Below are 21,476 nucleotides of genomic sequence, written 5' to 3'. Positions count from 1 at the left end.
AGGAGATAAATAAGCGTGGTATTTTCCTACAATGGAATATTATTTGGCAATAAAAAGAGATGAAGTACGTGCTCTACAGCAGGGAGGAACCTGGAAAACCTTAAGCTTAGGGCGAGAAGCCAATCCCGGTGGATTACATATTGTGTGGTTTCCGACATAGAAAATATCCACAATAGGTGAATTCATAGAGACAGAGGTTGTCTTATTGGCTACCCAGGGCTAGGAAAAGGGGGAGGAAATGGGGAGTATCTGGCTGCTATCACAAAGGACCACAAGTTAGGTGGCTTAAAACAACAGAAATGTAATCTTTCATAGTTCTGGAAGCTAGAAGTCCAAAATCAAGGTGTTGACAGAGCCATCCTCCCTCTAAAGCCTCTAGGAGAAGATTCTTCCCTCCCTCTTTCCACTTCTGGCATCCCAGGAGTTTCCTGGCTTTTAACTCCAATCTCTGCCTCCGTCTTCCCTCTGTGTCTGTGTCTGACTTCACATGGCATTCACCTCTCTGTGTGTCCGTGTCCAAGTTTCTCCCTTCTTATAAAGACACTGCTTATATGAGAACAAGGGCTACCCAAGTGACCTCATCTGAACTTGATTACATCTGAAAAGATCCTATTTCCAAATAAGGTCACGTTCACCAGTACTGGAGATTCAGATTTCAACATATAGAATCCTAAATAGGTGTGGGGGTTTTCTGGAGGGGTGATCAAAATGTTCTGACATTGATCATAATGATGGTGGCATGACTTGTTGGATATTCTAAAAACCATTGACTTGTGTGTTTTGAATGGATGAATTGTGTGGTATGGGAATTGTATCTCAAAGACATTGTTTTTAAAAATGAAAGAGAAATAAGAATATCCCTAGAATAAGAAAGAAAGAAAGAAAGAAAAAAAAAAACGGACTTTGTGGCTAGAAGCCCATCTTAAAAAGAAATACATAAAGATGGTCTTCAGGTTAAAAGTTAGTGATGCTAAAAGGTAATTCAAATCCACATTTAAACACACACACATACACACACACACACACACACACACACACGGCTGGGCATGGTGGCTCATACCTATAATCCCAGGACTTTGGGAGCCTGAGGTAGGTGAATTGCCTGAGGCCGGGAGTTTGAGACCAGCTTGGACAAGATGGCAAGACCCCATCTCCACAAAACATACAAAAATTAGCCAGACTTGGTGGCAAGGACCTATAGTCCCAGCTGTTCTGGAGGCTGAGGTAGGGCAATGACTTGAGCCCAGGAGGCTGAAGTTGCAGTGACCTGAGATTACACCACTTCACTCCAACCTGGGCAACAAAGCGAGACCCTGCCTCAAAAACACCAAAAACAACAGCAACAAACCAGTTCCAGCAAAGGTAATTATGTAAGTAATGATAAAAGGCACTATAACTATCTATTTCTCTTTCTTTTCTTTGCTGATGTAAAAAGCAATTATATAAAAGAGGGGAAGCCATACATTCACTTTCACCCACATAAAGCCAGACAGCCCCAGGATTCCTTCTAAATTTCAGCCATCAGACTGGTTCTGTCCAACTTCCAAGCTGCTCTCCTATCCCAATATTTCCTGTCCTTGGTGGGGGTTCCTGGGGTATTGACCTATTGAAATTAGCATGATTCTACCAGCACCCACTCCTGAAATGGAAGCCAAACAATTATTTTTTGGGGCATTTCTCATTGCTACTGATATTGGTTGAGAAACTACATGCGTTCTTTGCTGAAGGAACAAAAACACCTATCTGAAAGTTAATCACACTTTCTAAATGACAGAAATGTTTGGCTGGAGTTAAAAACTAAAGGTTAAGGATAAAGGTCCATTTTCTTAGATTTAATCCCTTTGGCCTTGGTCCTACCCCAGGCCAGGAGATTTTTAAAAGCAAAGGTTAGCATCTGTCTGAGAACTGACTGGTCCACACATAATACAACATTTGTTTTTTTCTTTTTTTAAGTGACATCCACTGATTCCAAGCTTTTTATGAGCAGCTCTGGTTCTTGGCTGTCTTGAGTAGAGAATTATTATTGGCATTGCCTAAAGTGTGCCAGTTGTTTGAGATGCACTGTTGCCGTATCTGATTACAATGGGGACTCCTAGTATCTTTCCTCATCCAGAGAGCAAAGGAGGTTACTTACTGGTGTGGGAGTTTTAAGATTCCCACGTTCCGCTGTCACTTTTGCTCTGAAATCCCATGGGGATCCAGTAGGACTCTGTATTTGGAAATGGTGCGTTTCGCATTCACAGCAGAGGATCAAGATCAGAGCTTAGTGATCCGACAACCCCTCTCCTAATCTGTGCTGCCAACCCAAGTTGTTTATTACCCTTGGGTTGGAGACACCTTAGAAGAGAGAGCTCCCATGGGTTACTCCTCTGCTGGAGAGGCACGGAGCCCCCCGGGGAAGACCAAGTGCAGCAGCTCTGGTGGAGGAACTTGGTGACTGCGCATCTGAGGACCCTGGGGGGTTTAAAGCTGCCAGTTCTCCCTGAACCTGAAAAGGTGAGGCAGGGGTGGTGGTGAGAGGGGATGAGAGAGTCAGGGGTCGAGGGGCAGAAAGGATGAGCTGAGTCTTTCCTTTTTTTTACCCTCTCCGCGAGATGGAGTCTCGCTGTGTTGCCCAGGCTGGAGTGCAGTGGCTCCGTCTCGACTCACTGCAACCTCCATCTCCCGGGTTGAAGCGATTCTTCTGCCTCAGCCTCCTGGGTTGCTGGGATTACAGGCACCCACCACAATGCCCAGCTAATTTTTGTATTTTTAGTAGAGATGGGGTTTCACCAGGTTGGCCAGGCTGGTCTTAGACTCCTGACCTCATGATCCACCCACCTCGGCCTCCCAAAGTGCTGGGATTACAGGCATGAGCCACTGTGCCCGGCCTGAGCTTGAGTCATTTCTAACCAAAGTTGGGAGAATGGAGAAAGGACCACGAATGGGGGAGGGTACAGTCAGCCTCCCACGCAAGAGACACTGCGCCTGTGACCACAGCAGGACACCCCCTTCACTGGTATTCCAGCAACGCGCCCTGAGCCCCGGGGAGCTCCCAGAGGAAAATAACTGCCTGTCTGAGAGTCACAGCTGCCGAGTCTGGCTGAACACATGCCCAGGGACAAAGAGCTGCGGGGCAAAGACTGGTGAACATCTGATTAAAATGTCATGTTTCTAGATAAAATTTACTTCTCGGTAGTTATTTAAGAGAAATCTTACTCATGCTGCTAAGCTCATGTTCATACTCAGAAAATCCTGTGTATGCAGGCTGGACAAGTGGTCTCAGCCTAAAAGCCCTCAGTAGCAACCATGTGATTTAATACACCCACCTCTTGCCTTGACCCCCAATAGAAGTTTCTCAACAACAACAAAAAAGCATGTAGAAAGCAATCATGTAAGAGAGGAATCCATACATTCTTAAAGCACACAATAAGGTGTGTGCTTATTATACATTGTGTGCCAAGAATTAAAAAGCACACAATATATACTTCCTTTGGCTTTTACGCTTGCTCAGGAGAATATCAGAAAGCGCTGGGCCTTTCTTAGGGAAAGATGGTTTGCTGGGATGCTTTTATTTGTTCAAGGAATTCTAACATGGAAATGCATACTGATTTAAAAGAAGCATGTTTAGGGAGTATATATTGTCAATACCTTAAAATAAACATCAGTATAAAGCTACAAGGACTGTATCCCTCATGATTTACTTCCTAACTGATCCTTATGACATAGGATCATGATATAGGATCCCCATGTTGTCATCTACCCCTTCTGATAAAGATGGTGAGCAAGGCTAAGAAGATGAGTTTGGAATCAAAAATGGAATCCCACCCAATTGCTTACAAGCTGTGTGACATCAGGCAAGTTGCCCAAGCTTTCTGAGCCCCATTTTTTACTTTTTAGAATATAATAATTTTGTTCCAGAGGGATGTTGTAAGAATTACCTTTGAGGCCAAGCCCATGTTTTATTCCAGAGCTTCTCAATGTTACCATGCAAATGAACTACCTGGGATCTTGCTAAGAGGCAGCTTTGGAGTCATTATCTGTTGGGGGCTGAAATTCTGCATTGTTAGCAAACTCCCTTGCTCCCGTGCTGGTGCGCTGTGGCTGGTGAGGGGTTCACTTTGGACAGCCAAGTTTTGCAGCATTCACAGTGCAGATGCTACCCCCTGCAGCCCTCCGTGGGGGCCTGGTGAGAGCCTGCTGGGGACCCACCTGGGACTCATGAAGGCCCATTGTGACTGATTGGCACAAGTGAAGGCTGGATATCTGCCACTTAGCACAGCTAATGGAACTGTCTCCCTTAGATAAATCGAGTTAGAGAACAGCTTTCAGGTTAACAAATTAACTTTATACTTTATTTTCTGAGCCCTTGACGTCTGTGATCCCACTGGGTTGATTTGGTGTGGTTTTGTGGTGAGACCTGTAAGGGAGAGGTGCTATAAATAAATCCAGTTTACAAAAAAACAAAGTCAACGACACCGGATCTGGCCCCTGTTCTTCCATCCACGCCCCACAGTCTGTGCTGGTGATAATGCACTTCGTTCTTTTCATTCTTGGGCATACCCTTTCCATCCCCCATAGCCTAGGCATAGTCAGGGGGCAGGTCTGGCTAAAGATGGTTTTTGGCCCCTTCATTTCTTTCCCTTTCCTCCCTGTGTCCTCGTCCCCAGACCCCTTTCTTTCCTAGGAGCTCCCGTGAGGACCTGTAGGGACTCCAGTCCGTCACAGTTGCTTGTAGACACCCTCCCAGCCAAGGCTGGGTCATTGGTCCCCGTCTGTCCAGAGTTTTGCCAATTGGTTTATGTACTAATTTCCTGGAGCTGTCTTAACAAACTGGGTGGCTCGGAGGTCAGGAGGCCAGCAGTCAGAAATCAAGGTGTTGGAAGGGCTGGTTCCCTCTGGAGCCTCCGAGGGAGAATGTTTCCCGTGCCTCTCTCCTAGCCCTGCTGGTCGCCAGCAACCCTTGGCATTCCTCGACTCGCAGACACAACACTGCAGTCTCTGCTTCCATCCTCACATCGGCCTCTGCCCGGTGTCTCCCTCTGTCCTCTTCTGTCTCTTATAGACACTCTCATCAGATTTAGAGTCCACCCTAATACAGTGTGACCTCATCTCGATCCTTACTTCAATGACTTCAGTGAAGACCCTCTTTCCAACAATTCTGAGGTTCCAGGAGGACATAATTTGACGGAGACACGATTCGGCTCACTAGAGTTTGGAAGAATTTTTCTGATGGGAGGTTTGGAGGATGGGAGAAAAAGAACAGGAAAACCAAAGCAGAGAAGGAAATGAACTTGTCCATGAGAAGTGCATGGAGCTATAGGGGATCCACGAGACCCATTGGTGCCCGCACCAGGACACAAACTGGTCTCCTCTGTCCGGCTACTGTGGGGTAGCGGGATAGGCAGGGCACAGAATGCCTGGCAGATGATGGGCGAGAGATGCCAGGAGGATAAAAGGCACTTTCTAGGCCCCATGGGCTGTGAGAAAGCTTTGTACCTGGAAGTCAGGGGAGTTTGGGGTCAAATAAGGACACATTATTATGCTTGGCTACTGAGAAGCTCATTTGACATTTGGAAAATAAAAAATGAAATTGTTGAGAGATCAGGCATTGCTAATATAAATAGCAGAAATTAGGGGCCCAGCCTCCCCTGCAAGTGGGACTGACAGACGAGAGCTCAGGAAAGAGCTTGCGGGTAGGGCTTTGGAGATGAGGGCCTCAGAGCAGTGGGGTCTCCTGAGGCGAGAGGCGGTGCCTGGGGCCGGATGTGGGGGCGGAAGTTGCAAAGAGAGACATCCTGGGTCTGCACACAGCTCACGAAGGAACACATGAGGGCAGACAGGAGGCGAGGCCAGGCGTCATTTTGCCTGGATTCCTCAGGCAGGAAGACACTGCAGAAGACTTTGAGATGAGGGCAGGCCAGGCTTGGGCTGAGCTGCAGGCAGTCTTACAGTAAGACAATCCCCCTGCTCCATATGTTTAATTGTGGTAAAATATACCTAACATAAAATTTGCCATTTTAGACTTTTTTCTTTTTTTCTTTATTTTTTTTTTCCTGAGACTGGATCTCACTCTGTCGCCCAACCTGGAGGGCAGTGGCATGATCGCAGCTCACTGCTGCCTCCACCTCCCGGGTTCAAGTGATTCTTGTGCCTCAGTCTCCTGAGTAACTGGGGTTACAGGTGCGTGCCACCACGCCCGGCCACTTCAGCCATTTTTAAGTGTACAATTCAGTGGCATGAAGTACATTCACATTGTCGTGTATGTCCCTTACCTTTTTATCATGAGTGAGGGACGGAGGGTGATGACAGTGGGGAGGACCTGTTGTTGGTGACAGAGTGCCATGAGGAGGTGGGGCTAGAGTTTTGGGTAAGGGGGAGAAGAGGGCAACCCCCCCCCCCCAGCTTGTGATAAAAGGAGCTTAGGTTCTGCAGAGAGGTGGACTTTGTGGAAGTCTGGAAAGCACAGTGGAGATACTGTTCAGGAATAAAGGGGCGCTGATTGCTGCTGTGTCCCCTCAGGATGTAGCCCCGCTAATGCCAAATTTGCTTTGAAAGCCAGAGAAAAGCCCTCGATATTGATAAACAATCTCTGATACAAAAGTGCACAGATATTTTTAGTATCTTTACTCTAGGAAAACAGTACAGTAAATTGAGAAGAGACTTCAGTGTAAGTTCTCTTCAAATACATGGGGCATCCTTGTACTAAAAAAGCGTTTGCTGTTTATCCAAAATCCAAATTTAACTGGTATCCTGTATTTTTATTTGGCAACCATATTCTGATGAGACTTTGATATCTGGGCTAACTAAATCCAGAACTTTTACTAACTGTGCCCCACTGTGATGGGGTCTTCTCACCAGTCGCTAATCCATCAGAAGCACACGGCAGGTTCAGGCGCACGTGGCCAGCCCATTCCTAGCCCGCCACACTGCTACCCAGACAGAACATCCACTGCTTCCACATTCCCCCCAGGCTGCAGGGAGTTCCCAGGAGACTTTCTTTTCCTCTTCAAATCTGTGCACTTGGGCCTGGTTTCACCTGCAGAGAAGTGGGTAATGGCTGATAGAGGAAGATACAGGTCCCTGAGACAGTCGCCTCTGCTCCACAGTGCCATCTAGAGGAAAGCCAGGATATATGCTCTGAGGATCGCAAGGCTGGGGTGTTAATAACGAGGCCCTTAGGAATTCTGGGGTGCCCTATTCTCCTCATTATGATCCCGATCCCAGGCAGAAATGCCTGTGGGCTATCACTGCAAAAGGAAAACAACAACAAAAATTGCATCCAGGATTAAAACCACTATTTTGAAAGCACATCATTAAAGAAAGCTGTGACCCAAATATTTGTTGTGGTGTGCTTAAGAGTTTTTCAAGCAATTGAAAAGAGTGGAAAAAGTGAAACACCAAGAAAAAAGAAAAAGTAAAAAAAAGCAGAGTAAGGAATGTTGTTGGATGATTCTCTGCGAGCCAAGGACGACTTTTTTATTTAAAAATATGTAAGCTTTGGTGTTGAGGGAGAACTACTGCAAAACTAGACTTGAATTACCATCGCAGCAGGATTTTGAAAATTTATGAAGAGTGGCAGTCTGGGCGTGAGGGTGTCTATAGCCTGGATGAAGGTGCTTATGAAATAAAAGGCATGTCAATGGGAAATGTGGCCTCTGGAAACATGAAGTTAAATTCAGTGCAAAGAGTAGGACAACCTCACATGTGTCCTTGTGTGCAAGGGAAATCAGCTGCCCTCTTGGCTGCTTTCTCACACTCCGATAGGGCATTGCCACTCCATCACACAGAGCTGTCTATAAGACATTGATGGAGTACTATGGAAAGCTCAGGGGCATGCACAATGGGTCTTAGTCCCTTTACCACTCATTTGCTTTATAATTAGTGGAAGCAACTTAAGTTCTCCTGTCAGTTTTTATGCACTTCAAAGGACTACTAATAAAATTTGAATTTATAGAACATAGTCCCCCAAGGGGCATTTTGTGTTGGTGATAATATTCTACTAACTTGAAAAGTTGCAGCAAAGATGCGCCTTCCACTAAACTCTCTTTTTCTCTCTCCTTCTCTCTCTCTCTCTCTCTCCCCCCTTCTCTCTCTCTCTCTCTCTCTCTCTCTCTCTCTCTCTCTCTCTCTCTTTCTCTCTCACTCTTGCTCTCACTCTCTCAAAGGGTCAGAATGCCTGGGTTCTTACCTTCATATTAGCTCTGAAATAGACTTCAAGATAAAACCTAGCTACATCGTTCTGGCTGAAACTTTATAGGTGTTAAGTATAAAGTAAGCACCCTGGGTCTTGCTTCTGTTAATGGACTTGCAATTGTCGAAGCTGCCACTACGTGGCGTCGAGAGTCACAGTGAATCCTAGTGAGTCGTAGGCATGAAACCTAAGTCCTGGCTGTCCCTAGTCAAGGCTATTTATGGTCCTAGGTAAGTACGTAAACTAGTCAGCTGTGTTTATGTTTTCATAAACGTCACATTGATATTGATATGGATGCAAACCTCTGACAATAATTATTAGCTGATTTATTTTTTAAATATTGTATTTATTTTTACTATAATAAACATTTATTTTCCAATAACTATATTATATTTATTGTATAAATAATATCCTTTGGAGTAAGGGTTAAAGAATGTGGGCTGGCATCAGTGATGTGCCTTCAGAATGTGTCTTATCAACTCTAGTTTTTCATACTCTGTTTTAGAAAGAACATACTTTACTCCTCAGTTCCACGGTGAATATTCAAGAGTCTTCTATATGGAAACTGTCACATCGTGCTTGTGTCTTGGTGTCAGATATTCTCTAACACCTGTTTATAACTCACCAAGGAAAATGCTTACTTACTTGTTTCCAAGCCCTTCTTCTATTTCTGAAAGCCCCTTTTCTACTTTCAAGCAGGGCTTAGCTCTTATCAAATTCCACACTTTGTTTTAGGTTGTAGAAGAGTACTTACCAGGCAAGGTGTGCAGAAAACAATTCCTCTGGTCTTTACAATATGTGTGATTGTCTCTTTCGATCTGGAGAGTTTCATAGGCAGCCAACTATCCTCACTCTTTCCTCCCTTTAAAATGTAAATGTATTTAAATCAATAGAGTGTGATGGTTAACAGCCTAGGCTCTGTGGTCAGGCACGCTTGGACTTGCATGGTTGTTCTGATACTATCTCTTCTTTTCTCTAGGCCTCATCTGTTTCCTCATCTATTAAATAAGGATATTAAAGTATCTTATTTCCTAGAGTGGTTGTAAAGATCAAATGTGGTAATGCTTATACTAGGTGGTCATAATAATGGCTCTGTTGAGATTAGCTATTATTATTATTTTATTTCATTTTTATGTATATTATACTCTGTTTCCTTATACAACACATTAGAGGCTACTTACAAGACTATCTACCTTAAAATAGTAGTCAGTGCCAGAAGAGTTTTGAATTAAAATGAAAGAGTGAGGCTGGGCAGGGGCTTGTGGGGGATGAAACACAGGTATTGTAAGATACAAGTACTCATAAACTTCACTCAGTTACTTAGAATTAGCCACATATTTGTTTCTGAGCTTCCCACTAGCTACAGTGAAGAGAATCAGGTTCACTCATGTGATTCCTATGGACCACAAGGCAAAACCTAGCAGTCTCTCAGCGAAGTTTAATGGGTCTTGGTTCTTAATTCCAAGAATATATATTCCTTATGTGGGGCATCATGTGAACAGAGACAGTAATCCTAACAATAGCCCTATATGAGGTATCATATACACTTTAAAAATATAAGCCAAGGGAATGGTTAAGAGGTAGTTCTGCTCCCCAGAGAACTGGGAACAAGACCATGTGCTGGGCAGAATTCTGAGATTCACACCCCCTGGTGTACACATCCTGCATAATCTCTTCCCCTTTGGGTGTGGGCAGGACAGTGTTGGCTGTCACTCCGATTAGATTATGGAATATACAAAGTGAAGTCCCGATGTAATGAAGTCCCTAATCAGTGGCTTTAAGTAATCAAAAGGAGATGATCCTGGCTGTTCTGACCTAATCAGCCCATTAAAGAAGATCTAAAGTTCAGGGAGAGTCTCTGCTAGCCTTGAAGAAGGATGCTGCCATGCTGTGAGAGAGCCACATGGCCAGGAACTGAGGGCAGCCTCTAGGAGCTGAGAGAGACCTTCAGGTGTGACAGCTGATGAGGCAACAGGGACCTCAGTCCTACAATCCTGAGGACTTGGATCCTGCCATCAGCCTGAATGAGCTTGGAGCAAGATCCTGAGCTCTGGATGAGAGCACAGCCAGCAAATATCTTGATTTCAGCCTTGTGAGACCTTGCACAGAGAACCCAGTTATACCATTGCCTGGACTTCGGACCTACAGAAACTTTGAGATCATCAAAAAGGTATTGTTTCAAGCTGCTGAGTTTGAGGCAATTTGTTGCACAGCAATAGAAAACTAATGCAAACCATATGGCTGGAATCCATAGACTTTGAGTAGATTCAGAAATAAAAATCCAGAATATCTAGGGCATTTCCCAAACTAAATTTAACATTCATGGGAGATGCTAATAGATGTGTCATGTTAAAAGCAAAACAACTTTTTTGGTAGACCCTGACTCTTCTCATTAGAAAGGCCTTTGCTCTACTGGTGGGGCAAAGAGTCAGGTTCCTGGGTTGTAAGCAACAGAAATAAACTGACTCACATTTGCAGAACAGAGTTTTTGGAAAGGCTATAGTGAGGTCATGGAATCAAGAAGCAGGCTGAAGAAACAGTCTCAGAATGAACAGGAACCTGAAAACTCCTGGGGTCTCACTATCGAAAAAAAAAAATCCTGATGACCCCATAGCCACCAAAATAAAAGAATTTCATCTGTTCCTTTTCCCTGTCCCCACTGTTATCAGATAAATCCCCTCAAGGTTCAACAGCTCAGCAAAGTCTGAGTGGCCTGGCACTTAGCCACAGGAGAGCAGGAAACTTGAATTAACAGGTGTGCCAAGATGCACATATTGAGCGAAAGGTCATTCTCCCAAGCTCAGCCATAACCCAAAGGAGAGGGAATGGATGATGGGCGACCCAAAAACAAAGGGGGTTCACAAAAGTAGATCGGACTTGCAAGTTTAGGGGTAGAATCTGAGACTTCCTCCTTTATGTCTGAGTGAAAGGGGAAGTCACTCTTGTAAGCAACGGTGAAGATTTTGGAGCCACCAAATCCAAAGCTTCAGGAGAAGTAGAGGGAGGGAGCGGGGGACGTGGGTGGGACTATGGAGGCAGTGGAAGGCTGGGCAATGTGGCTCTTCCTTGTGAAATCCAAGATTTTGAACAGATCGGATGCTGCACGGAGTGGGTGAGGAGCCTGAGCTCTGTGCCTGTGCAAATGAGAAGAGATACTGAACCATGAGGCTTTCACTTCTGAGCATTAGCAGAAACTGCAGCAAGATTTCTGACTTTCACAAGCTATGGAATCTGCTGGAGTCTCAGCAATTTTACCCTGTAAGAAAATGGATCCCCGGCTGCCACTGAAACTATATGTATTTGGCAAGTAGTGTATCCTAAAGCCGCTCTTTGGAAACTCATCATAAAACTAGCATATCCAAAGCTCTGTGCTATGTTTGGGCCTCCCCAGTCCGTGTTGCTGTATTTGTCGTCGTGGCTGCAGGCTTATGATTGCTCAGGTTTGCTCAGTTCCATAAATTCTCACTAAATGCTGCATTTGTTGAAGGAGTCCTGTTGTAGCTTCAGGGCTGTTTTTGCTGTTGTTTTTCAACCATACACATGTGCATTATCTTTCTAAGTGACTGAATGGTTAAGAGTTTGGTGTGCATAGTTGCACATTTTCATGAACTGTTGCATTTTGTTAATGCATATTACTCCTTGACTTCAATGTATTTTATCTGTATTGATTGAATGTAAAGATTTTCAGAAAGATTCATTTATTCATTCAAAGAGTATTGATGTGCCAGCCACCATTCTAGGAACGTGGGAGTACATTAATGAAGAAAAGAGACTAAGATCTGTCTTAGTCTATTCAGGCTGCTCTAACAGAATACCTTAGGCTGGGTAATTTATAAACAGTCGTGTTTACTGCTCACAGTTCTGGGGGTCGGGAAGTCCGCAGAAGTCTAAGATGAAGGCATTAGCAGATCCAGTCTGGTGAGAGTCTGCTCCTCAGAGATGGCTGCTTCTTGGTGTCTTCGCATGGCAGAAGGGGCACACAAGCTCCCTCAGGCCTCTTTTTATTTTTTCAGGAACAGCGTCTTGCCCTGTTGCCCAGGCTAGATTGCAGTAGTGCGATCATAGCTCACTGTAACCTCGAACCCTTGGACTGACGCCATCCTCCTGCCTCAGCCTCTCAAGCAGCTGGGACTGCAGGTGCACACACCACCCGGCTGGTTATTTGTTTATTCGTTTTTATGAATGAGGGAGTGTCACTATGTTGTCCAGGCTAGTCTTGAACTCCTGGCCTCAAGCAGTCCTACCTCAGCCTCCCGTGTCCTTGGGCTTACAGGCATGACCCAATGTGCCCAGCTCAGACCTCTTTTATAAGGGCACGAATTCTATTCGTGAGGACTCCACCTTCATGACCTAGTCACCACTCACAAGCCCCGCTTCTTAATACCTCCACGTTGGGGATTAGAGTTCAATGTATGAATTTTGGAGAGACACAAACTTTCAGACCATAGCAGATCCCTACCCTGAGGGGTACATGTACCCCCGCCACACACACAACACACACACAGCACACACCATACACACACACACATACATACACACACTCACCACACATATATACCCCACACGCATATACATAAACACACCACACATACATACACACCACACAACACACATACACATACCACACACATAAACACACATCACACAACACACATACACACATACTGCACGTACACACACACCACACACACATACACACACCACACACATACACCACACACATACACAGACACACACACACCACAAATACACATATGCACACCACACACACATACACCACACACACCACACACATGCACCACACACGTACACACACACCGCACACACACCACATACACACACCACACATTCACACATCACACATCACACACAGACACACCACACACACACACCACATACACATACACACCACACACACACACCACACACACACATACACACACACCACACACACCCCTCCACACACATACACACCTCCACACACACACACACCACACACACATATACACACACCACACACACACATACACACACACACTTGTGTGCCGTTCTGCAGTTAAGTAAAAATCTTGGGTAACTTTTTCAGACTTTGTCCTAAACTAATTTGATCAAGGAACTTTTTTTAAGGATACGTACCACGTTTTGTAGAGTAGTGTTGTGTTTAATATGCCACTCTGGAAATGCTTATACAGGCATCGCTGGGCTGTGTGTACTTCAGGAAAGTCATCCATAGACACCATTTGTTTCCAAATTTGATAAGAGTTAGGCAGCAGAGAGACTAAATTCTCCACCAAGATCTGGAGTGCAGATATCCTTGTTGCCACTTAAAGGCAAATCTGTGTGCCTCACACGTCTCATGAGTAGGGGTGACTTTGGTGAATCCTGAGGCCGTACTGGAGCTTGTCACTTGGCTAGACATCTATCTCAGACCTGCTGACAGGACCAGTGTATTTCTACAGGGTTCTGGATCAAGCAGTCCAGCCTCTTACTGCATCGTGTCTCTCAAGTCAGCCTCTGTGGAGTTACATCCGCTTCCCCCGGATGCGGTGCGAGACCAGCACATAGTGAGCCTGGAGCTCACTAGATTGAGTGGAATGTTCCTAGGCTATGGGGACTTCACGAGACCACATCTAATTTTTGCACAAATATCTGTCACTCACCACCTACCTGTGCTCGGCTGGTTGCTTGGTTGGGATTTTTTGACAGGAAGTAGGAGACTTGGTTAAATGTCTGTATAACTTCGAGCTTAAAGAGAGAGACACTTTGTACTGACCCCAACAGGTTTCCTTACGCACCTGATTACGACAAAGAATCTCGGGTTCTTGTTTCGGAGAGTGGCTGAGCAGCTTTGCTGCACGTTGGCTTGTTCACCTGAGCTGGAAAAACCTGCGGTCCAGAGCCCCAGGGTGACTCATGAACATGTGTGTGATGAGAGAGAAAACGGTTTGGGGCAATATTATTTTTTTGGGAATAACTGCCTTTGAGGCTGTCTTCCTGGTTATTTTGAGGATGTGTGATTCACAGAAGAGAGAGGGACCTACACATTGGTCATCCTCAAGGTTTTCAGGGCCATCCTAGAATAGTGTTCACCCTGGATCCCAGGAACAGACCTCTTTATCAATGGTGGCATTCCTTTACATCCTCAGCTAAGTATAGTTATGATTGCTTTAGAGCACTCGAAAAAGAGTGACTACAGTGGCTGCGTTTGCGTTTATACTTTGAAAGAATGTCCACAACAATAAATATTTATGAAGCTTTATAATTAAAAAATACATTCTTTAGAGAATGCTAATGATGAAAAGACCACCCCCACCTCCCCTCCTCATTTTACCAATGAGGAAATTGAGGCTCTGCGGTCAGATAAATTCATTGAAAGCTCCCTAGTAGGGGATGACCTGAGATTATATCTTGAGTCCTCTTGAAGGAAGCCAGTCTGACACATGTATGTCCCCCATAGGGCCATCACATTCTTAGGGTCACACTATACTCTAGTGCCATATTAGTCCATTCTCATGCTGCTATAAGGACAAACCCAAGACTGGGTAATTTACAGAGGAGAGAGGTTTAATGGACTCACAGTTCCATATGACTGGAGAGGCCTCACAATCATGGCGGAAGGTGAAGGAGGAGCAAAGGCACATCTTACATGGCAGCAGGAAAGACTGTGTGTGCAGGGGAACTGCCCCCATCAGATCTTGTGAGACTTATTCACTCATCAGATCTTGTGAGACTTATTCACTATCAAGAGAACAGCACGGGAAAAACCCACCCCCATGATTCAATCACTTCCCATCAGTTCCCTCCCACGACATATGGGGATTAAGGGAACTACAATTCAAGATGTGATTAGGCTGAGCACACAGCCAAACCATATCAAGTGCTATCTCAGCAAAATCACCACCAAAAAAAGCATGAAAATTCCAAACACAGGCCACTAGATAGACCATAGGAAGAACAATTTTTACAGCACCAGAACTAATTCGATCTCAGATGGAAACATGTGCATCAGGTGACGTAGATTTTTTGCTGCTCTGTACATGGTGGAGAATGACTGTGAACGTGCCATCAGTTTGATTTGGAGGTGACAAGTAGGTTTTAGCAAGTAGGTGAATTCGCAAATATGGAATCATGAACAATGAGAATTGGCAAGTTTCTTCATTCCTCTGAGGTGGCATGTAAGCCCCCAGGCACTTAGGAAGTGGGGAGGGAGATGGATGAAGATGAGGATTATGGTCTCTGCCCTTTATTAAGAGCCTCCTGTGCATCGGTAAGGCTGATCACTGGATGTTTTACTGGGGCTGACCACAAGCCCCAGGGAGCAGAAGGGTATAGACACAGGCAGAACCCCCTCTTCTTGCTTTGGTGTATCCCGTTTTGTAAATCAAGAGTCAAGACCATGACCATGAAGAATTCAGGGTGGAGACAGAAAAGGGCAATTTATTTAGTCCCACCAGCCGAGAACCAGAATGCCAAAGCTCCAGAATCCTGCAGCCCTGGGACAAATGCTCTAAGGATGCAGAAGCCCACGGAATCACAGAATTCCAAATGTCCTTCGGCCCAGCTCCAGCTTCCAGGCTGTCTGGTACCATGAACTACTGCCAATGCCTCATGTTCTCTTTGTTTCTAAAGTTCTTGTCTGAGCAGGGAGGTGGTAGGGGTCTGAAGGAGGCCTGGGCCTAAGAGGGGTTCTCAAGAGGGAGATTATGCTCCGGTGTGTTGCCATCAAAGAACTTTGTTTCCTAACATTTATTCTTCAGCTCAGCCTCAGCTGTACCTGCCTAGCTGGCGTTAAACTAATGAATCTAACATTCCCTTCCCTTTGCATTGGGGTTTGAGTATGAAACCTGTTTGACAGAGAATTGGGGGAAAATTTGTTTGGATTTGCCTTGATGAGGCCTTTTTCAAAGACTGGGGAGGCCACTGGTTTCTCTTAAAAGTCAGCAGCGCCCCAGGGAGGATGTAGGGACTGTCCTTCCACGCTTGTCTTAGATTTCCGCCTCTCTGGAAACGTCTGGCCACTGGTTGATTGACATGGCGTATACTTGGTAAAAATAAACAATGCAATATTGTACCTCAGGGGAACTAGCACATGATAACATGGCTTGCTTAAGGAAGTTATAAAGAAGAAAAAAGAAACTGGGAAAATTCTGTTACTTCTGTTAATTCTGTTAATGGGAATCAGAACAATTCTAAGATTTTCCATTGGGTGGCATTTTATTTAATGTTACTACATACAGTCACACATCGCTTAACAACAGGGATACCCTCTGAGAAATGTGAAGTTAGGCGATTTCATTATTGTGTGAACATCATGGAGTGCACTTACACAAACCCATATGGTCTAGCCTACTACGCACCTGGGCTACCAGGTCTAGGTACCTGGGTTACCTTTTGCTCCTAAGGTACAAACCTGTACTGCATGTTGCTGTACTGAACACTGTAGGCAGTTGTAACACAGTGGTATTTGTGTATCTAACTGTATTTTAACATAGAAAAGATACAGTAAAAATGCTGCATTATAGTCTTACATCCTATCATACCATTATCATATACGCAGTCTGTTGTTGGCTGAAATATCATTATGCGGTGGGTGACTATACATGCTTCCAGTCGGGGCAGGTCCACAATCTAAATTATTTCTGGGAATTGCCCTTTAAAACTTCTGAAGAGTGGGGAAATTTGCTGAGGTGGGATTCTCTTGCTTTTTGCACTAATTAAATACATTTTTAAAAGGTTGCTTCTCCACACTCTGCACACCTCTTACCATCATTCTTATAAAGACTAGAAGTTTGAGCATAAAGGCAATTTTTTTTCATAGTTGCATACTTCTACCTCGAATAAGCCTGGCAAAGAGTTTATGGGTGCTGCATACACGCACGCTTGATGAATGAATGCATTAGGAATTACGGCTACAGCAGTGTGCTACTTGGATGCATTTAATTAGAATTATCAGTCTATACAGATGCTCCTAGACTTATGATGGGATCATGCCCTGATAAACCCATCATAAATGGAAAATATCAAAAGTCAAAAATGCATCTAATTTACCTAAACTGCCAAACAGCATAGCTTAGCCTGGCCTGCTAAATGCACTCAGAACACATTAGCCTACAGTTGGGCAACATCATCTAACACAAAACCTGTTTTATAATGAAGAATTGAATATTTCATGCAACTTATTGAACACTGACCTGAAAATGAAAACCAGAATGGTTGTATGGATACTCAAAGTATGGTTTCTACTGAATGGTTACTGCTTTCACACCATCGTAAGTCAGATAATTGTTCAGTCAAACCATCATAAGTTGAGGACTGTTTGTAGAAGGTGTCAGCAAACATTTTCTGTAAATGGCTAGATAATAAGTGATTTAGCCTTGGTGGACCATACCGGCTTTGTCTCAACAGCTTGACGCTGCTGTTGCAGGTTTGAAAGCAGGCAGACAATAGCACAATATCACAAGGCATAGCTGTCTTCCCATAGAACTTTATTAGCAAAAACAGGCAGTCTGCTGGATGTGGCCCATCAGCTGCAGTTTACCCTGATCTGCGTGAAAGCATACACTGGCATCATACAAATGTTAGAGACCAATGTGGTAAAAGAGAAAGAGATTTTAAGACTCTGTGAGCGGTAGAGAGCATGCTCTGCGTTCACCAAATCCCATTCCACCTTCCATCTGAACACATGGGAAGAACACATTTCCCAGCCTCCCTTGCACTTAGCAGGAGTCTTGTGACTAATTGGCCAATGAGCTGTGTCCAGAGGTTAAGTCCACCATGTCCCATAAGACTTCCTGAACACTGCTCCATGCTCTCTTCCCTCCCCTGCAGACTGGGTGCAAATAATCTAGTGAAGGACTTCAGGGCCCTTCAAGTTGGTGTACTCACTTGCTGGAGCAAGCCTAGATCTCTGAATAACTCTGTGGAGGAGAGTCCTCCCCACCCCTACCATGACCTCATAATGGACTGTGAAGGGTCGTAAAATACACCTGTGCTGTTAAGGCACTGAAATTCCGGGGTCATCAGCCTGTCCTCTCTAATCATACCATATCTGGGCTCAGATCTGGATAAAGGAAAGAAACTGAAAAATAAATAGAGTTCTCTCCAGGGCTAACAGCCTCCTGTCTGGCGTACCTGCAGTTTTTGATTGGGGAAGAGAGGAACAAGGAGGTTTTGGTGCTCGCAGTCTTGGAAAGTTTATGCATAAGAAGTAGTACTGTAGTTTGGGTCTGAGAAACGGGACCTTGAAGAGAGAGTCACTGTGAGGTAGGGTGGCAGAAAGGAGCAGATAACACACAAGTAGCTTTTACAAAAATTGTACATTGAGGCTGGGCATGGTGGCTCACACCTGTAATCCCAGCACTTTGAGAGGACGAGGTCAGCAGATCACTTGAGGTCAGGAGTTGGAGACCAGCCTGGCCAACATGGTGAAACCCAGTCTCTACTAAAAATACAAAGATTAGCCGGGCATGGTGGTATGTGCTTGTAATCCCAGCTACTTGGGAGGCTGAGGCAGGAGAATTGCTTGAACCTGGGAGGCAGAGGTTGCAGTGAGCCAAGATCACGCCATTGCACTCCAGCCTGGGCAACAGAGCAAGACTCTGTTTCAAAAAAAAAAAAAAAAAAAAAAAAAAGTACATGTACTGCACCAAAACTTATAGCGAGGATTTATACTTGGTGTGATAGTTCATCTCTGCACTGGTTAAAATGGATTTCTTTAAGAACCTCCCATGCTAACATCATTTCTCTCTCTCTTTGGCTGTATGCAGTAAAATTTACTAAAGTTAAAATAATAAACCAGTACCACAAACTCAGTGGCTTAGCAAAATGAAGTTGATTTTGTAGTCACATCCATGTCAATTCAATATAAGTTGGTGGGAGTGTGGTGCTTGGGCTCCGCTCCCCACAGTCATTCAAAATCCAGATCCCCATCACCTTGAGCGTCTCCCCACACCCATTCTCCCTCACTCTCTCTCAGCTAAGAAATGGGAAAAGAAAGATGGAGGGGGATTGCATGGTAGGTTTTTGAGGTCAGGCCTGGTCATGGCATGCATTGCTTCAGCCTGAATTCCCTCACTCAGAACTCAGTTACATGGGCCCACCTGACTGCCAGGAAGGCTGGGAGACACAGCATGACTTGCGAGCCCAGGAAGAAAGGAAAATAGGATGTGCTGGACCCGTAGCCATCCTGGCTTAGTGGGAAAATACTTTCAGCTACCAATAACCAAGTGTACAAGTAAGTTTCTGAAACCAACCTGTTCTTAAATGGAAGCCTTGCTGGTGTTTTGTTGAATTACTGTGAGCCTTTAGTACTGCTTCCTTGTCTGGAAGGGCTGTGAACATAATCCAACACCAGAAAGAGAATGAGATTTCTCACAGCTGGTTGTGCCGCTGCAGGAAGCCTACAGGTGGGGCAAAGCATTTGTTACTTTCTCTGTGGCGGGGCCTTTTGGTCTGAGAGCTCCCTGAGCCCTGCCGCTCTGGTCACTCACCTTTTCTGCCCTCTGCCTTTCCCTGCAGAGTCCCAGCCTTTTCCCCAGCAGGGCACTGGTCACTGGAAAATTGGGAGCAAACCCTGCCGTCCTCCCAGCAGCAGGCTCCGCAGATTCTGAAGATAGATAGGCACAGACAAAAGAGATCTTCCTCTTGATAAATTGGACTGTCGGTGATAAAACAATTTTTATGTGCTAAAGAACTAAAAGAACTCTCTCAACTAGAGGGGGAAGGGAAGGAACAAGATAGTGAACAGGATGGTGACAGGGCCAGAAAACTTATCTTCCCACATAACATGACCATATCTAATGGCTCCTGGGCACATACAATTAACTGGCCCAAAACAAATATGTATTTTTTAAAGATGGGGTCTCGCTGTTGCCCAGGCTGGAGTGCAGTGGCGTGATCATAGCTCACTCCAGCCTCCAAATCCTAGGCTCAAGTGATCCTTCTGCCTCAGCCGCTGAGTAGCTGGGACTACAGGTGCCTACCACCACGCCTGGCTACTTTTTTTTCCTTTTTGTTTTTCTTTTTAGAGACAGGTCTCACTTTGCTGCCCAGGGTGGTTTTGGACTTCTGGCTTCAAGTGATCCTTCCGCCTTGACCTCCTAACATGTTGGGATTACAGGCATGAGCCACCTTGCTGGGCCCCAAAGCCATTTTCTGAGAAGCAGCCCCACTGACCAAATACACGCATTCCTTGTTTGGAGGGTGTTGAGGGAGTTGGGCTACCAGATGCTGTTTGGAAAATTTCACTTGATTTTGTTTCACTGAGGGTTTAGGCGCTTTCCAGAGCATCTTAGGGAAAGGCAGGTTATGTGAAATGCAATGTAGCAAAGGCTGGTCTGGTCCCCCTCCCACACCCCTGCTTCATTCACAGAACCACCTTTGGCAAGCACAGGCAGGAAGCCACGTTCTTGGCAGCAAGAAGGGAAGATGTAGCACCTTCTCCTCCCCCCGCATCAGGCCACCTCTAGTGGGAAGTAGTCGTTAGCCTGCCTCTTCACTCATCCCCAGTTGAAAGGTCTCCTTTCCTTTGAGCTCAGCATTTGTGTGGGGTCTGTTGTCATTCCTACTCAGAAGGACAGCTGTAATTCTGCAGTCCTCAAGGTTAGGGCCTATTTCTATTCCCAGCAGCTAGCCCTGGATCTGGCGTGGAGCAAGGGCGTGACGCTGTGCACTGAGTGGTGAACGAGTCTGCCTGCTGGTGCCCAGCTGAGTGTGGGATGTTGATGGCACCCCAACTGAACCCTAACTACCTCCCCCTGGACCTAAGGTGATCGGGGATTTTTGCCCCTACATAGAATTGAGCGGACCGTAACGGAAGCTCTTGTGTGTCAGGGAGTCGGAGCTGCACAGAGTGCTGGGAAACGATGGGCTCATGATGGGGACTGAACTACGTTCGCTGCTGGAGCTGTGAAGAAGACACTGGAAGGCTATTGCTGCTGCGTGTCTTGGGGGTGCCTGAGGCCGCTATAGGTCAGCAGGGCTGGAAGTCAGGGAGAAAATGGGGATGTGAAGCAGGGAAGAGCAAGGGTAGGCTGGAACCTGCAAAGACAAAGCAGAACCCACAAAAGCCAAGTGGATTCTGGGGGGATGAACTGGAACCTGCACAGGTGTCACCATCCTGATGGTGCAGGTAAGTTGTGGAAGAAGCTGGCACCCTTGGCCATGGATCTGCACATGTGCCTGCCCCGGGATGTGAAGAAGCCGAAGGAGAAGATCCAGGCAGGAGTTAAATGTGCTGAGAGCACCTATGAGGTTGACCAGAAGATCAGCTGGGTTGTTTTTAAGCAGAAGCAGGCCTCTGAAC

The 21,476-nt window shown here is 45.4% G+C and overlaps 1 protein-coding gene and 1 long non-coding RNA gene across 2 annotated transcripts in view; one reads left to right on the top strand and one right to left on the bottom strand.

Moving 5' to 3' along the window:
• Positions 1-18,091, bottom strand: part of LOC135967585 (uncharacterized) — a 72,557-nt gene extending 54,466 nt beyond the window's left edge. The window contains exons 1-2 of the long non-coding RNA XR_010581745.1: positions 18,059-18,091; positions 8,819-9,035 (exon numbers count right to left, since the gene is read on the bottom strand). This is a non-coding gene — a long non-coding RNA (uncharacterized lncRNA). The remainder of the gene's footprint in view (positions 1-8,818; positions 9,036-18,058) is intronic.
• GNA14 (G protein subunit alpha 14) overlaps positions 1-21,476 on the top strand; it is a 216,167-nt gene that overhangs the window by 173,600 nt on the left and 21,091 nt on the right. The window lies entirely within an intron of this gene.

Source organism: Macaca fascicularis, chromosome 15 (genome assembly GCF_037993035.2).
Source record: "Macaca fascicularis isolate 582-1 chromosome 15, T2T-MFA8v1.1".
NCBI lineage: Eukaryota > Metazoa > Chordata > Mammalia > Primates > Cercopithecidae > Macaca > Macaca fascicularis.
This window is presented reverse-complemented; position numbering and strand designations above follow the sequence as displayed.